The sequence below is a fragment of the Ranitomeya variabilis genome, chromosome 4 (genome assembly GCF_051348905.1).
Source record: "Ranitomeya variabilis isolate aRanVar5 chromosome 4, aRanVar5.hap1, whole genome shotgun sequence".
Lineage (NCBI taxonomy): Eukaryota > Metazoa > Chordata > Amphibia > Anura > Dendrobatidae > Ranitomeya > Ranitomeya variabilis.
In genome coordinates this window covers 631,286,496-631,300,916 of record NC_135235.1, presented here as the reverse complement: position 1 = coordinate 631,300,916, position 14,421 = coordinate 631,286,496, and positions in this window count along the sequence as shown.

The window sequence follows — 14,421 nt, the reverse complement described above, 5'->3', positions numbered from 1 at the left end:
TGACCACTATTTGCTCATTGGCGTCGGCTAGATTTTATCTAGCTGTTCCGGGGTTAATTTACCTGATCCTCGGATTGGAAGCTGGGCCATTCCCATGGCCTTTAAATAGTTCTCCTGTTCATTGGGCGTCGCCGATTATAGCTTCTGTCTTGTGCGTTGTTATCTCGGTCTGGAGTGGAGAGCTGGTTGTTGGAGATTCGTTGCTGGTGGTGTATTTTCCTCTGTCTTATTTACTCCTTCCTATATTTGTATTTATTTTGCCCTGCACATTTATAGTGTATTCCTGAGTGACTGCGGCGTGGTGTATATTTTCCTTTATCCTTGTCTGTGCTAACTGTGGGTATTGGAATATTACCTCTTCACTGGGTGGAGGGCGGAGGTATCAGCCTAGGTTTAAACAGGAGTCAGGGTGAGGTTCGAGGCCTGGACATGCACACCATCAGTGTAAACTCCAGGTAGAGGGTCAGTCAGGATTTCCCTAGTCTGAGGGAAACTGCAGGGGCCCGGGTTTTTAGCTCTCGCTCACCTAGTCTCCCCGTGACATTATAAACTGCCCCCCCCCCCCCCCCCCCCCCGTGACAGATATGCAACTTACAAAAATCGGATACGGGCAAAGTAAAATCACATGTCATAGAAGAGAAATGGAAAGAAACATAAAGCTCTTAATGATGATTAAGAAATACTGTATATTAAATTAGGAATAAACATTTGTTATCAAAAAGCAAATAGAATCTAAATAACTCATATACAATGAATGGGCAACTTGTTTGTCACCCATCTTGTAGTGTGTTGGACCTTCTTAGGCTTTATGAACCACAGCAACTTTGCATGATTTGAAATGCAGTAATATTGGCCCATGCAAACAGGATCACTTGTTGCAGATGCTGCGAAAATGCTACTACTATCGACTGGAGTAATTTATTTTTTACTTAGACAACAATGGCACCAGGTAAAGACCGATGAATTTTAGTATAGTATAGTATAGTATAGTATAGTATAGTAGTTGGAGCATTAGTGATGTGTTTGGCTGCAATTTTTTAAAATTTTCTTGAATGTGCATTTCCTTTTCCTCAGAATGATTTTTGAAGGGGTAATCTGGGCTTTTTAAGTATTTGATGTGTTTAACGAGAAGAGAATATTGACAGTTTGTAATATACTCAATGTTCACATTCTACACCGTTGTCTACATACCACACTTCTGTATGTGAGCAGCCCCACTCTTGATTTTGGAGGATCCGGTCACATACCGGCTAGTCTTTTCCTGTCTGGAGACAAGTCATAACGTCACAATTGATGTCACTCCTAGGCTTCAGCTGACCCGCCTCCTGGCTGCTCTGCTCCTTCCATGCAAATTCTGGAGGCCATTCTGGCACTTGCGCATTCAGCCTCTCCAGTCTCCTGATGATGTGAGATGATTTCCTACACAAAGTTGATCAATGGCTCCACCACTTTCTTTTGCCTGTGTTGGTGAAGAGGCTGCTGCAGGAGCAGTTGTGGATTCAAATGATCTGGCCCTGCAGGTGAAGGAAAGGAAAGAGGAGTCAGGCGTGGTAAGGAAGCAAGTAAAGGGGTGAAGCATATAGGAGAAGTGGCTGTATAGGAAGGGACAGAAGAACGGAGCAGGAAAGAGAGACCTAGTGGCCCAACAGAACGGGTATTGAATGAGCAGTTAAACATGTAGAGATGTTTTATTATAGGTTTTCCTATAGGATTTCCAGATGGAGCCTAACAATTATAAAAGCTAGTACAGTAATCATCACAGTAGGGATGTCAATATATTATCTGCCAAGACATTTGCAGTGTAAGTGCAAAGTAATTAATATGGGAATGACATGCATCTAATTAGTGAGTGATGTGTATGTATCTGATGTGTGAGTGGCATGTATCTAATGAGTGAGTGATGTGTATGTAATGTGTTAAAGGCCAGGACTTCCAAGCCAGGTCGGATTTATCACAGGCACCATTTGTTGCTCTGGTCTCCCATTTAGGTCCAGCCACTTGGTCTGCTGCTTAGCACAGATGTTGGTCCCGGCATCTTGCTCAGGCTCCTGTTATACGTGTGGTTACTGCTGGCTCTCCAGCTAAAGTCTATGGTAACCAGTGGTATTCAGAGGCAGCCCCACTTTCTGGAGTCTAAGCCCAGAAATTACCTTACTGAGCATGTCCTTGATGTGGCGCCTGGTCATTGGTGCTCGGATGCTTTCTGCTTGGGTTATGTGGCAGCTCCGGAATGGCCCACGGGCGTCGCCCCAGCCGACTGGGTGTGTTTGGGGTGGAGCCTGGTGCATAAAGGGCTTCAGCATAGCACACTGCTAGCATCACTTGTGTTTGGTGTGTGTGGATACGCTATTGTTCTGTCTGTGCGTTTTGTATCGTATCAGTTACCAGTGGGACATCAGTGATCTGTGTCAGCAAGTGTTCAGGGCTGGCCCTGTGCCATTAGAATTCCAACACCTCAGGAGAGGAGATTGGCTGTATTAGTTCAGGGCTGGCATCAAGCCATTAGAATTCAGACTCCTCTGGAGAGGAGGTTTGTTCTGTGTTCTTGCTGTTTTCGTCCCGTGTGTATGCTATACTTCCCTGTGGGGTTAACAGGGTATTGCACCACAGAGCAAGTTCCAGCTATGTGTTCTTTATCAGTGGTTTTAATGGGGTATTGCACACTTCCTATTGTTCCTGTACCCCTTGGTGGTTTGCTGAGCCAGTACTTACCTTCCCTGTACCCCTCGGTGGTTAGCTGAGCTGGTACTTACCTTCCCTGTACACCTTGGTGGTTAGCTGAGCTGGTACTTACTGTCCCTGTACCTCTCGGTGGTTAGCTGAGTAGGTACTTCTCTCCCTGTGCACCTCTGAATTGTATTAGGGTTTGGTTTTCTGTGTTCCATTCACACTGTGGAGTTAGCTCAGTGTGTTTAAGGAGGAACGTTCGCTAGTTTTTTTATCCGTCATTATTCACACTAGCAGCAGTTATTCATCTCTGCATGGTGTTGCGATTGCACTTTATAGTTTAATCTAATTTAGTGCAATCCGTCAACCCTAACAACATGTATCTAATGACTGATTAATGTGTGTGACATGTACAGTACAGACCAAAAGTTTTTACACACTTTCTCATTTAAAGATTTTTCTGTATTTTCATGACTATGAAAATTGTACATTTACACTGAAGGCATCAAAACTATGAATTAACACATGTGGAATTATATACTTAACAAAAAAGTGTGAAACAACTGACAATATGTCTTATATTCTAGGTTATTCAAAGTAGCCACCTTTTGCTTTGATGACTGCCTTGCACACTCTTGGTATTCTCTTGATGAGCTTCAAGAGGTAGTCACCGGGAATGGTTTTCACTTCACAAGTGTGCCCTGTCAGGTTTAATAAGTGGGATTTCTTGCCTTATTAATAGGGTTGGGACAATCAGTTGTGTTGTGCAGAAGTCTGGTGGATACACAGCTGATAGTCCTACTGAATAGACTATTAGCTGCTTTTTCTTGCCATAATACAAATTCTAAGTAAAGAAAAACGAGTGGCCATCATTACTTTAAGAAATGAAGGTCAGTCAGTCCAAAAATTTGGGAAAACTTTGAAAGTATCCCCAAGTGCAGTGGCAAAAACCATCAGGCGCTACAACGAAACTGGCTCACATGAGGACCGCCCCAGGAAAGGAAGACCAAGAGTCACTTCTGCTTCTGAGGATAAGTTTATCCGAGTCACCAGCCTCAGAAATTTCAGGTTAACAGCAGCTCAGATTAGAGACCAGGTCAATAACAGAGTTCTAGCAGCAGACACATCTCTACAACAACTGTTAAGAGAAGACTTTGTGCAGCAGGCCTTCATGGTAAAATAGCTGCTAGGAAACCACTGCTAAGGACAGACAACAAGCAGAAGAGACTTGTTTAGGCTAAATAAGACAAGAAATGGACATTAGACCAGTGGAAATCTGTGCTTTGGTCTGATGAGTCCAAATTTGAGATATTTGGTTCCAACCACCGTGTCTTTGTGCGATGCAGAAAAGGTGAACGGATGGACTCTACATGCCTGGTTCCCACCGTGAAGCATGGAGGAGGAGGTGTAATGGTGTGGGGGTGCTTTGCTGTTGACACTGTTGGGGATTTATTCAAAATTGAAGGCATACTGAACCAGCATGGCTACCACAGCATCTTGCAGCGGCACGCTATTCCATCCGGTTTGGGTTTAGTTGGACCATCATTTATTTGTCAACAGGACAATGACCCCAAACACACCTCCAGGCTGTGTAAGGGCTATTTGATTAAGAAGGAGAGTGATGGGGTGCTACGCCAGATGACCTGGCCTCCACAGTCACCAGACCTGAACCCAATCGAGATGGTTTGGGGTGAGCTGGACCACAGAGTGAAGGCAAAAGGGCTAACAAGTGCTAAGCATCTCTGGGAACTCCTTCAAGATTGTTGGAAGACCATTCCCGGTGACTACCCCTTGAAGCTCATCAAGAGAATGCCAAGAGTGTGCAAAGCAGTCATCAAAGCAAAAGGTGGCTACTTTGAAGAACCTAGAATATAAGACATAATTTCAGTTGTTTCACACTTTTTTGTTAAGTATATAATTCCCCATGTGTTAATTCATAGTTTTGATGCCTTCAGTGTGAATGTACAATTTTCATAGTCATGAAAATACAGATAAATCTTTAACTGAGGTGTGTGCAAACTTTTGGTCTGTACTGTATCTAGTGAGTGTGTGAGTGACATGTATCTAATGTGTAATTTGTATGTGACGTATCTAATGGGTGAAGGTGTCTGTGACATGTACAGTATCTCACAAAAGTGAATACACTCCTCACATTTTTGTAAATGTTTTATTAGATCTTTTCATGGGACAACACTGAAGATATGACTGTCACGATTCTGTTCTCAGATAACCTGGGGTCTCCAACCTGGGGAGTTTATATCCCCAGATCAACACCTGGTCATCTAATAGTTAGACAGAAACCTGGAGACGCATACAAGCCACAGTGTCTTGCACCCATTGTGAAATTTGGTGGTGGATCGGTGATGACCTGGGGATGCTTCAGCAAGGCTGAAATTGGGCAGGTTAATCTTTGCGAAGGTCGTATGAATCAAGCCGCATACAACGTTATCCTGGACAGTTGATTCCTTCTGCTCAGGCAACGTTCCCCAACTCTGAGGACTGTTTTTTCAACACAGTTAGGTCAATAAAGGTGTGCATTGAGGACCACATCAAATCCCTGTAGGAGAACGTGGTCTAATTCTGCGCTGCTGAATCATGTAGAACAAAGGTATTGTTAAAAAGTGGTCTTTATTCAACGCGTTTCTGAGTTTCAAAGAACTCCTTCATCAGGAGATATATGTGCAGAATTTTAAAACGTTCTCCTACATTGAATTCTCAATGGCCGGTCCCTCGTGGATCCGTGGATCTGCAGCAGCGAATCTTTCCAATGCTTGTCTTAAGCTACGTCTGGTGAGTGCTTTTACCTTGCATTGACTGCTCAGTCTTGGATGAAACCCTATTGCGCTATTTTCCTCCAACAGTTTTCATAGCACATCAAATCCTTGTCATGGCCAGCCCAATCTCCAGACCTGAACCCCATTGAAAACCTCTGGAATGTAATCAAGAGGAAGATGGATAGTCACAAGCCATCAAACAAAGAAGAACTACTTACATTTTTGTACCAGGAGAGGCATAAGGTCACCCAAAAACAGTGTGAAAGACTGGTGGAAAGCATGCCTAGACACATGAAAGCTGTGATTAAAAATCATGGTTATTCCACAAAATATTGATTTCTGAACTATTCCTGAGTTAAAACATTAGTATTGTTGTTTCTAAATGATTATGAACTTTTTTTTTTGTTATTTTGACCATTTCTCATTTTCAGAAAATAAATACAAAATTTATTGCTTGGAACTTCAGAGACATGTTGTCAGTAGTTTATAGAATAAAAGAACAATTTACATTATACTCAAAAATATATCTATAAAGAGAAAATACAGACAAACTGAACATTTTGCAGTGTTCTCTTAATTTTTGCCAGAGCTGTATATGGCTGTTCTGTGCGCACAGGACCTGTGATGAGGTCACAGGAGGGGAGGAGTCAGGGGGTCACATGATCAGGGGCCTCAGTGTATGAGGACTCTGCTGTGCTGGTTGTCATGGTGCTGGATGAGGGGAAGTTTGTGTGTGGGTTCAGGAGGGGTTTACAGTGTGTATGTAGCAGAGCCGTGTGTGTACGAGTTGTACGGAGCGGAGCCGCGTGTGTACGAGGTGTAAGGAGCGGAGCCGTGTGTGTGCGATGTGTAAGGAGCGGAGCCGTGTGTGTATAATGTGTGCAGAGCAGAATCGTGTGTGCGATGTGCATGCAGTGGAGAATGTGTAGTCTGTTCATGGCTATGTTCACATATCCATTTTATATGTAGCAGAGCCGTATGTGTAAGATATGTGCAGAGCAAAGTTGTGTATGTTGTGTGTATAGGATTTGTACAGAGCGGAGCTGTGTGTCTTGTGTGTGTAGGATATGTACGGAGCATGTTGTGTGTATAGGATATGTACTGAGCGGAGCTGTGTATCTTGTGTGTGTAGGATATGTACGGAGCGGAGCTGTGTATCTTGTGTGTGTAGGATATGTACGGAGCAGAGCTGTGCATGTTGTGTGTGTAGGATATGTACGGAGCGGAGTTGAGCATGTTGTTTGTGTAGGATATGTACGTAGCGGAGCTGTGCATGTTGTGTGTGTAGGATATGTACGTAGCGGAGCTGTGCATGTTGTGTGTGTAGGATATGTACGGAGCAGAGCTCTGTAGTGTGTGTAGGATATGTATGGAGCGGAGCTGTGCATGCTGTGTGTAGGATATGTACGGAGCAGAGCTCTGTATGTTGTGTGTGTAGGATATGTATGGAGCATAGCTGTGCATGTTTGTGTAGGATATTTACGGAGTGGAGCTGTGCATGTTGTGTGTGTAGGATATGTACGGAGCGGCGCTGTGCATGTTGTTTGTAGGATATGTACGGAGTGGAGCTGTGCATGTTGTGTGTGTAGGATATGTACGGAGCGAAGCTCTATATGTTGTGTGTGTAGGATATGTACGGAGAGGAGCTCTGTATGTTGTGTGTGTAGGATATGTACGGAGCGAAGCTCTGTATGTTGTGTGTGTAGGATATGTACGGAGCGGAGCTGTGCATGTTGTGTGTGTAGGATATGTACGTAGCGGAGCTGTGCATGTTGTGTGTGTAGGATATGTACGGAGCAGAGCTGTGCATGTTGTGTGTGTAGGATATGTACGGAGCAGAGCTCTGTATGTTGTTTGCGTAGGATATGTATGGAGCGGAGCTGTGCATGTTGTGTGTGTAGGATATGTATGGAGAGGAGCTCTGTATGTTGTGTGTGTAGGATATGTACAGAGCGGAGCTCTTTATGTTGTGTGTAGCATATGTATCCTGGTGGAAATCGCCTTCCGCTAGCGCCTGAGTGTTGTAGTACCTTACTGCTGTGCTTCTCATAAGGTCCTCACAACTGTGGTGGATGCTCTAGATGTTGTGTCTCTCTGTCCCCGGATGGATAGGACAAACCTGTATAACCGGTAGCTTGAGGCTTTTTACAGGGACTCTAGCACGCCCCAGCCTCTCGTGGGTGCCACCTTGCCTCCTGGGTATAGGGCGAGCAGGTAACGTGAAATTAGCTGTCCTGCCGGTCTATGGAGCAAGGCATAAAGACTGTTGCTCCCTCGGTGTTCCGGCCACCGGGGTCTTGCGCCTCAGAAGGAGGCAGCCTGTGCAGGGCAGAACTCCTTCTGGTTTCCTCTCCTTTTTGCTATGACTTCCTTCACGCTTTACAATACAGTTCTCTGTTCGTGTCTCTTTCTAGAAGCTGCCGCACGTCAGGCAGGCGCATCTCCGTGGCCTTCTGTCTAGGCCTCTGACAGGATCCCACCCCTGTCAGGGGCCAACTGCCTGAGCGAAGCTCAGCTAGCAACTGCCTAACTTTCTATCCAGACCACTAGTTTTACCTAATTGTGAAGAGTGCCCTAATAAATAGGAGCATAGCTCCCCCTGGTGGACTGGACTATGAAGTGTGTTGTGTGTTTGGGTTACCTGGTAGTGAGATCTCCTTTATTGCCTTCAAACGTAACATCACTCCCCCCTAGAGGAGAATGGCATTACTGCAATGACCAGGACCCTGGGGCGCTGCATATGTACGGAGCGAAGCTCTGTATGTTTTGTGTGTAGGATATGTACAGAGCGAAGCTCTGTATGTAGTGTATGTAGGATATATACAGAGTGGAGCTGTGCATGTTGTTTGTGCAGGATATGTACGGATCGGAGCTGTGCATGTTATGTGTGTAGGAAATGTACAGAGCGGAGCTGTGCACTTTGTGTGTGTAGAATGTATATGGATGCAAATCGCATATATGACTGCCCACTCCCACACGGAATGCAGGAGAATTGAGACAGTGACCTCATCCCATTCACACTTTAACAAATTTGCAGTCTCATAGAACCACTACTGATTTTTCTTTTTTGACGAGAAAAGCATTATAAGTTTGTATGTGACACCATCAGATCTATGTGGCCACATTCACACGTTCAGTATTTTGTGAGTTTTTTACTTTAGTATTTGTAAGCAAAAATCAGGAGCGGGCAAAGTACATAAGTGGTGACGTGATTCTATTATACTTTTCCTCGAATTGTTCCACTTCTGGCATTGACTTACAAATACTGAAGTAAAATACTGACCGAATACTGAACGTGTGCATATGGCCTCTAGGTTCCTATAGTAGCAGGCTCTAAGATGTTAGCAGCATATTCTTCAGCTGCGGTAAGTTGCTCAGTTTGGCCTTCATGGATCATACTTGTTTCCCAGAACATCCCACTGTTGATCGATTGGATTTAAATTTTTGAGATAACTTATCACCTTGATCTCTGTCATTTTCTTCAGACCATAACTGACTGACTATTGTTCTGCTGAAGAGAGCATTGCTAATAAGAATCCCACTGCCATGAATGGTGTGCTGTACAATTTTTAATTAAGTGGTATGTGTTACATTCTTTTTAAATTTCGACCTCCAGGTGTGGGACTTCAAATGTTACCCAATCATTCCCGTTTTAGTCTAAGATGAACAGTAGGAGTTTTGTGAATGGGAGAGAAGGCAAAGACAGCTCTATGTGCCTATTAAACACTATACACTTAGCACAGAAATCTAAGATACCACAAGACCTTCTTGGCATTGACACTGAAAACCCCTATAATAGGGTGTGGAAAATCTTTATGAAGGCCAGCCTCTGGAGCTTCAACTTCTAGCCATACTTTCTGAAACTGCTCTCATACTTTATAAGCAACCTACCTTTTTCCAAAACCGAGGATATCTCTTTTCAAACTATAGAGACATAAAAAAAGACTATCGACTAGCACACCATGCATTACCACAGAAATAGGTGACGGGCAGTTTTGGGTTTAATAATTGGCAACCTGTGAAATGGCCTGAGAGCAGAGAGGAGCACTGAGGAGATAGCCTCATGGTATAAAGCAACAGTGAGGAGACAGCTTGGAAACCAAGAGGAATGCCTAGGAGATGAACTTAGAGCAGCGAGGAATGCTGATCAGTCAGACTGAGGGCAGAGAGGAGCATTGAGAAAATGGCCTAAGAGTAGAGGAGATGGCCAAAGGGTAGAGATGAACACTGAGGAGACAGCCAGAGGGTAGAGATAAATGCTGAGGAGATGGCCAGAGGGTAGAGATGAATGCTGAGGAGATGGCCAGAGGGTAGAGATGAACGCTGAGGAGATGGCCAGAAGGTAGAGATTAATACTGAGGATAAGGCCAAAGGGTAGAGTTGAACGCTGAGGAGACAACAAGAGGCTAGAGATGAATGCTGAGGAGAAGGTGTGATGGCATAAAGGAAAGCTTATGAGACTGTCTGAGGCCAGAGAAAAATGCTAAGCAAATGCAATGGTCGTGAACTTATAAGAACAAGCACCGAGTTGCGAAATATGATGGGAGTCTTGACAGAAAGTTGATGGAGCTCTTTGTAGTCAGTGGGAGCAGACATGTTCCGCTGGTGTGAGTCTAGTATTGATTCTGTCCCTAGCCTCTTTACATTGACCTTTTCCTATAAAGGAACAGGACACCAGAAGGATTTAGAAGCACAGTCTTTTCCATCACTTTCGGGAGATATATGTACATCTTTTTTTTCACAGTCCCTTTAACAGATGAGTGCTCCCTCTCTATAATATTCTTAGGGTATGTGCACACGTATTTTTTAGCTCTGCGGATTTTTCCGCAGCGGATTTGATAAATCCGCAGGTAAAAGGCACTGCGTTTTACCTGCAGAATTACCGCGGATTTTGTGCGGATTCCACTTGCAGTTTTACACCTGCGGATTCCTATTATGGAGCAGGGGTAAACCGCTGCGGAATCCGCACAAAGAATTGACATGCTGCGGAATGTAACCTGCAGTGTTTCCGCCCTTTTTTTCTGCAGCATGGGCACTGCAGATTGCGTTTTCCATAGGTTTACATTGTACTGTAAGCGCATGGAAAGCTGCTGCGGACCCGCAGCTGCAGATCCGCTGCGCATCCGCAACATGTGCACAGCCTTAGCCTACTAATAAAAGTTTACAATGCACAAAAGGGTGGAGCCCCAGACAATTAAAATTTCCATCCTATTACCTCAGAGGGTGAAGTATTTTTCCAAGTCTTCTGCATCTGACCGTACTAAAAAAACAGATGGTCATTATAAATTATCACTTTTCAACTGTACTATTTAATTTTTACTCCATTATTTCTAGACAAAATTCCTACCAGCTCTGCCTCAATGCCTTAAAGGGAACCTGTCAACAGTTTTGGCAGTCATAAGATACGGCCACCGCCTTTCATTCATTATAGAATGCTGTAGATAAGCCCACGATCCAAACTGAAAGAAAAGAAAAATAAGGTGCGGTCCATTACGATGGGTGTCGCAGGTCCAGGTCTGGCTCCACCCATCTTCTTGCGATTCCGCCCCCCTGCTGCTTCATCGCTCCCGGCATCACGCTACTGCACAGGCATACCTATCTGCCCTGTTGAGGGCAGAGTAAAGTACTGCAGTGTGCAGGCACTGGGCCTCTCTGACCTTTCCCAGCGCCTGTGCACTGCAGTGCTTTGGTATGCCCTCAACAGGGCAGATAGGTACGCCTGCGCAGGAGCACAATGCCGTGTAGCGATGAAGCAGCAGGAGGGCGGCTTCGCAAGAAGATGGAAGGCGTCGGACCCGGACCTGTGACACCCATTGTACCGGACCGCACCGGACTGCCCCCCCAGGTATGCCGAGTACCGTTAGATATGGAGAAGTACGGTAATTAGAGAAATTAATGTTAACGGATACCTTCGCCGATGGGAAGGAGTATAAAACAGAGATGGCTCTTAGAATTTGCCCTTAAAACCCAAACTTTTCAAGGGTGGAAAATGTGTAATTCCAGTTTATATGGTCAAAGGCCTTTCCAGCATCCAGTGATAATAGAATTGAGGGGGCTCTTCTCTCCTCTATGGATGATAGCAAATTCAACATTTTTCTTGTTCCATCAAAGCCTGCCTTTCTTTAACAAAGCCAACCTGGTCTGTCACGGGGATACAAGGAGGGCGAGAGCTAATAACCCGGGCCCCTCCTATTTCCCTCAGACTAGGGAAACCCTGTCTGACCCTCTACCTGAAGTTTACACTGAAGGTGTGCATGTTCAGGCCTCCACCCTCACCCTGACTCCTGATTCAGCCCTAGACTGAACACCACCGCCCACCACCCAGTGAATGCAATAGACCAATACCCAGTTATAACAAACAAGGATAAAGGAAAATATACACCACGCCGCAGTCAATCAGGAATACACTATAAAGGTGCAGGGCAAAATAAATACAAATATAGGAAGGAGTAAATAAGACAAAGGAAAATACACCACCAGCAACGATTCTCCAACAACCAGCTCTCCACTCCGGACAGAGATAACTACGGATAAGACAGAAGCTATAATCGGCGACACCCAAAGATCAGGAGAACCATTTAAAGGAAATGGGCATGGCCCAGCTTCCAATCCGATGATCAGATAAATTAACCCCGGAGCAGCCAGACGAAAACTAGCCGACGCCAATGAGCAAACAGTGGTCAAACGCGGAATTGCCGCTGTCTGTCAGACGACCTAGTCTGAACAGTGTCCGACATGACAGTACCCCGCCTTCTACGAGGGACCCCAGGGCCCTCCCGGCGTATAGGACCCGGCTTGTCTGGATGGCGACGATGAAAACACCTGACCAGCCGATCCGCATGAATGTCCGAGGCTGGTACCCAGGACCTCTCCTCAGGCCCATAACCACGCCAGTGTACCAAATATTGTAAAGTGCGGCGCACCACACGAGAGTCAACCACCCTGGAGACTTCAAATTCTAGGTTACCATCCACCAAGACTGGAGGTGGCATAGGCGCCGCATCCACAGAACCCACCACCTTCTTAAGAAGAGACCTGTGGAACACGTTGTGTATTTTATACACCGTAGGGAGCTCCAGTCGGTACGCTACTGGGTTAATGACGGCGGTGACCCTAAATGGACCAATAAACCGTGGACCCAATTTAAGGGATGGTATCTTGAGTCTTATGTTTTTTGTGGATAACCACACCCAGTCATCCACACTCAGGTCCGGACCTGGCACACGCCTACTGTCAGCCACACGTTTGTACCTAGCACCCACACTCAACAGGTGCTGTTTCACTCTCCTCCAGACTGATGACAATTGTGTTCCTGTGAACGCCGGAAGAGCCTCTCTGACTCAACGTACAAAACTGAGGATGTAGCCCGTAAACACAAAAAAACGGAGACTCCCCAGACGACTCCTGGCGGTGATTATTGATGGCAAACTCAGCCAAAGGAAGAAAGGTAGACCACTCCTCCTGGTTATCAGAGACAAAGCAGCGCAAGTACTGCTCCAAATTTTGGTTCATACGCTCGGTCTGACCATTTGACTGGGGATGAAACGCAGACGAATGAGACAACTTGATCCCCAGCCGTGAGCAAAATGCTTTCCAAAATTTTGCTACAAACTGAGTACCCCTATCTGACACGATGTCAGACGGAACTCCATGAAGCCTGACCACCTCCTGCACAAACACCTGAGCAAGAGTCTTAGCGTTAGATAAGGAAGGAAAAGACACAAAGTGCGACATTTTTGAAAACTGATCCACAATCACCAAAATGACCTTGTTCCCAGCTGAGGGAGGCAAATCAGTGATGAAATCCATGGAGATTTCCGTCCATGGCTTACTAGGTACCTCCAGAGGAAGTAGTGTGCCAACAGGACGGGAGCGGGGCGTCTTCGCCCTAGCTCACGTGGTGCAAGCTGACACATATGAGACCACGTGCTGTCGGATTTTGGGCCACCAAAACCGACGTGACACCAACTCCAAAGTACCTCTAACCCCTGGGTGGCCAGCCAGGACAGTATCATGATGCTCCGCCAACACCTTTAGGCGGAGATGAAGCGGTATAAAATATTTGTTGATGGGAAGCTCAGATGGTACCTCCTCCTGAGCCTCGGCAATCTCAGCCTCAACCTCGGTAGTGAGGGCTGAAACCACAACACCCTTTTGGAGAATGGGTAATGGGTCTTCCCGAGGTTCTCCCCCCGGAAAACACCTGGACAGAGCATCCGCCTTAGTGTTTTTAGACCCTGGTCTGTAAGTGACAACAAAGTTGAACCGCGTGAAAAACAATGCCCAGCGAGCCTGCTTGGGAGACAGACGCTTGGCAGACTCCAAATACAGCAGATTCTTATGGTCGGTAATAACAGTGACCTGATGTACCGACCCCTCCAAGAAGTGTCGCCATTCCTCAAAGGCCAACTTAATAGCCAACAACTCCCTGTTGCCGATATCGTCGTTACGTTCAGCGGACGACAGTTTTTTGGAAAAATAGGCGCATGGACGCAAACCACTCAAGGATGAGCCTTGAGATAGTACCGCCCCCACACCAACCTCAGACGCATCGAATTTCACGACAAAGGGTTTAGATACGTCTGGCTGCACAAGAATGGGGGCTGAAACAAAACTGTTCTTGAGAAATTCAAATGCGCGAACAGCAGCCTCAGGCCAAATGGAGAAATTGGTACCCTTTTTAGTCATGTCAGTTAGCGGTTTAGCAATGATAGAAAAATCCTTGATAAATTTCCTATGGTAGTTAGAAAACCCAAGGAACCGCTGAAGTGCTTTCAGGTTATCAGGACGTTCCCAGTGCAGCACCGCTTGCACCTTAGCGGCGTCCATTTTAAAACCAGAAGCAGACACAATATAACCCAAGAACAGCAACTCTTGAGCAAAAAATACACATTTCTCAAGTTTAGCATACAGCTTATTCTCTCTGAGAAGCTGTAACACCTGCCTGACATGATCTAAATGAGCATCACGGTCGCAAGAA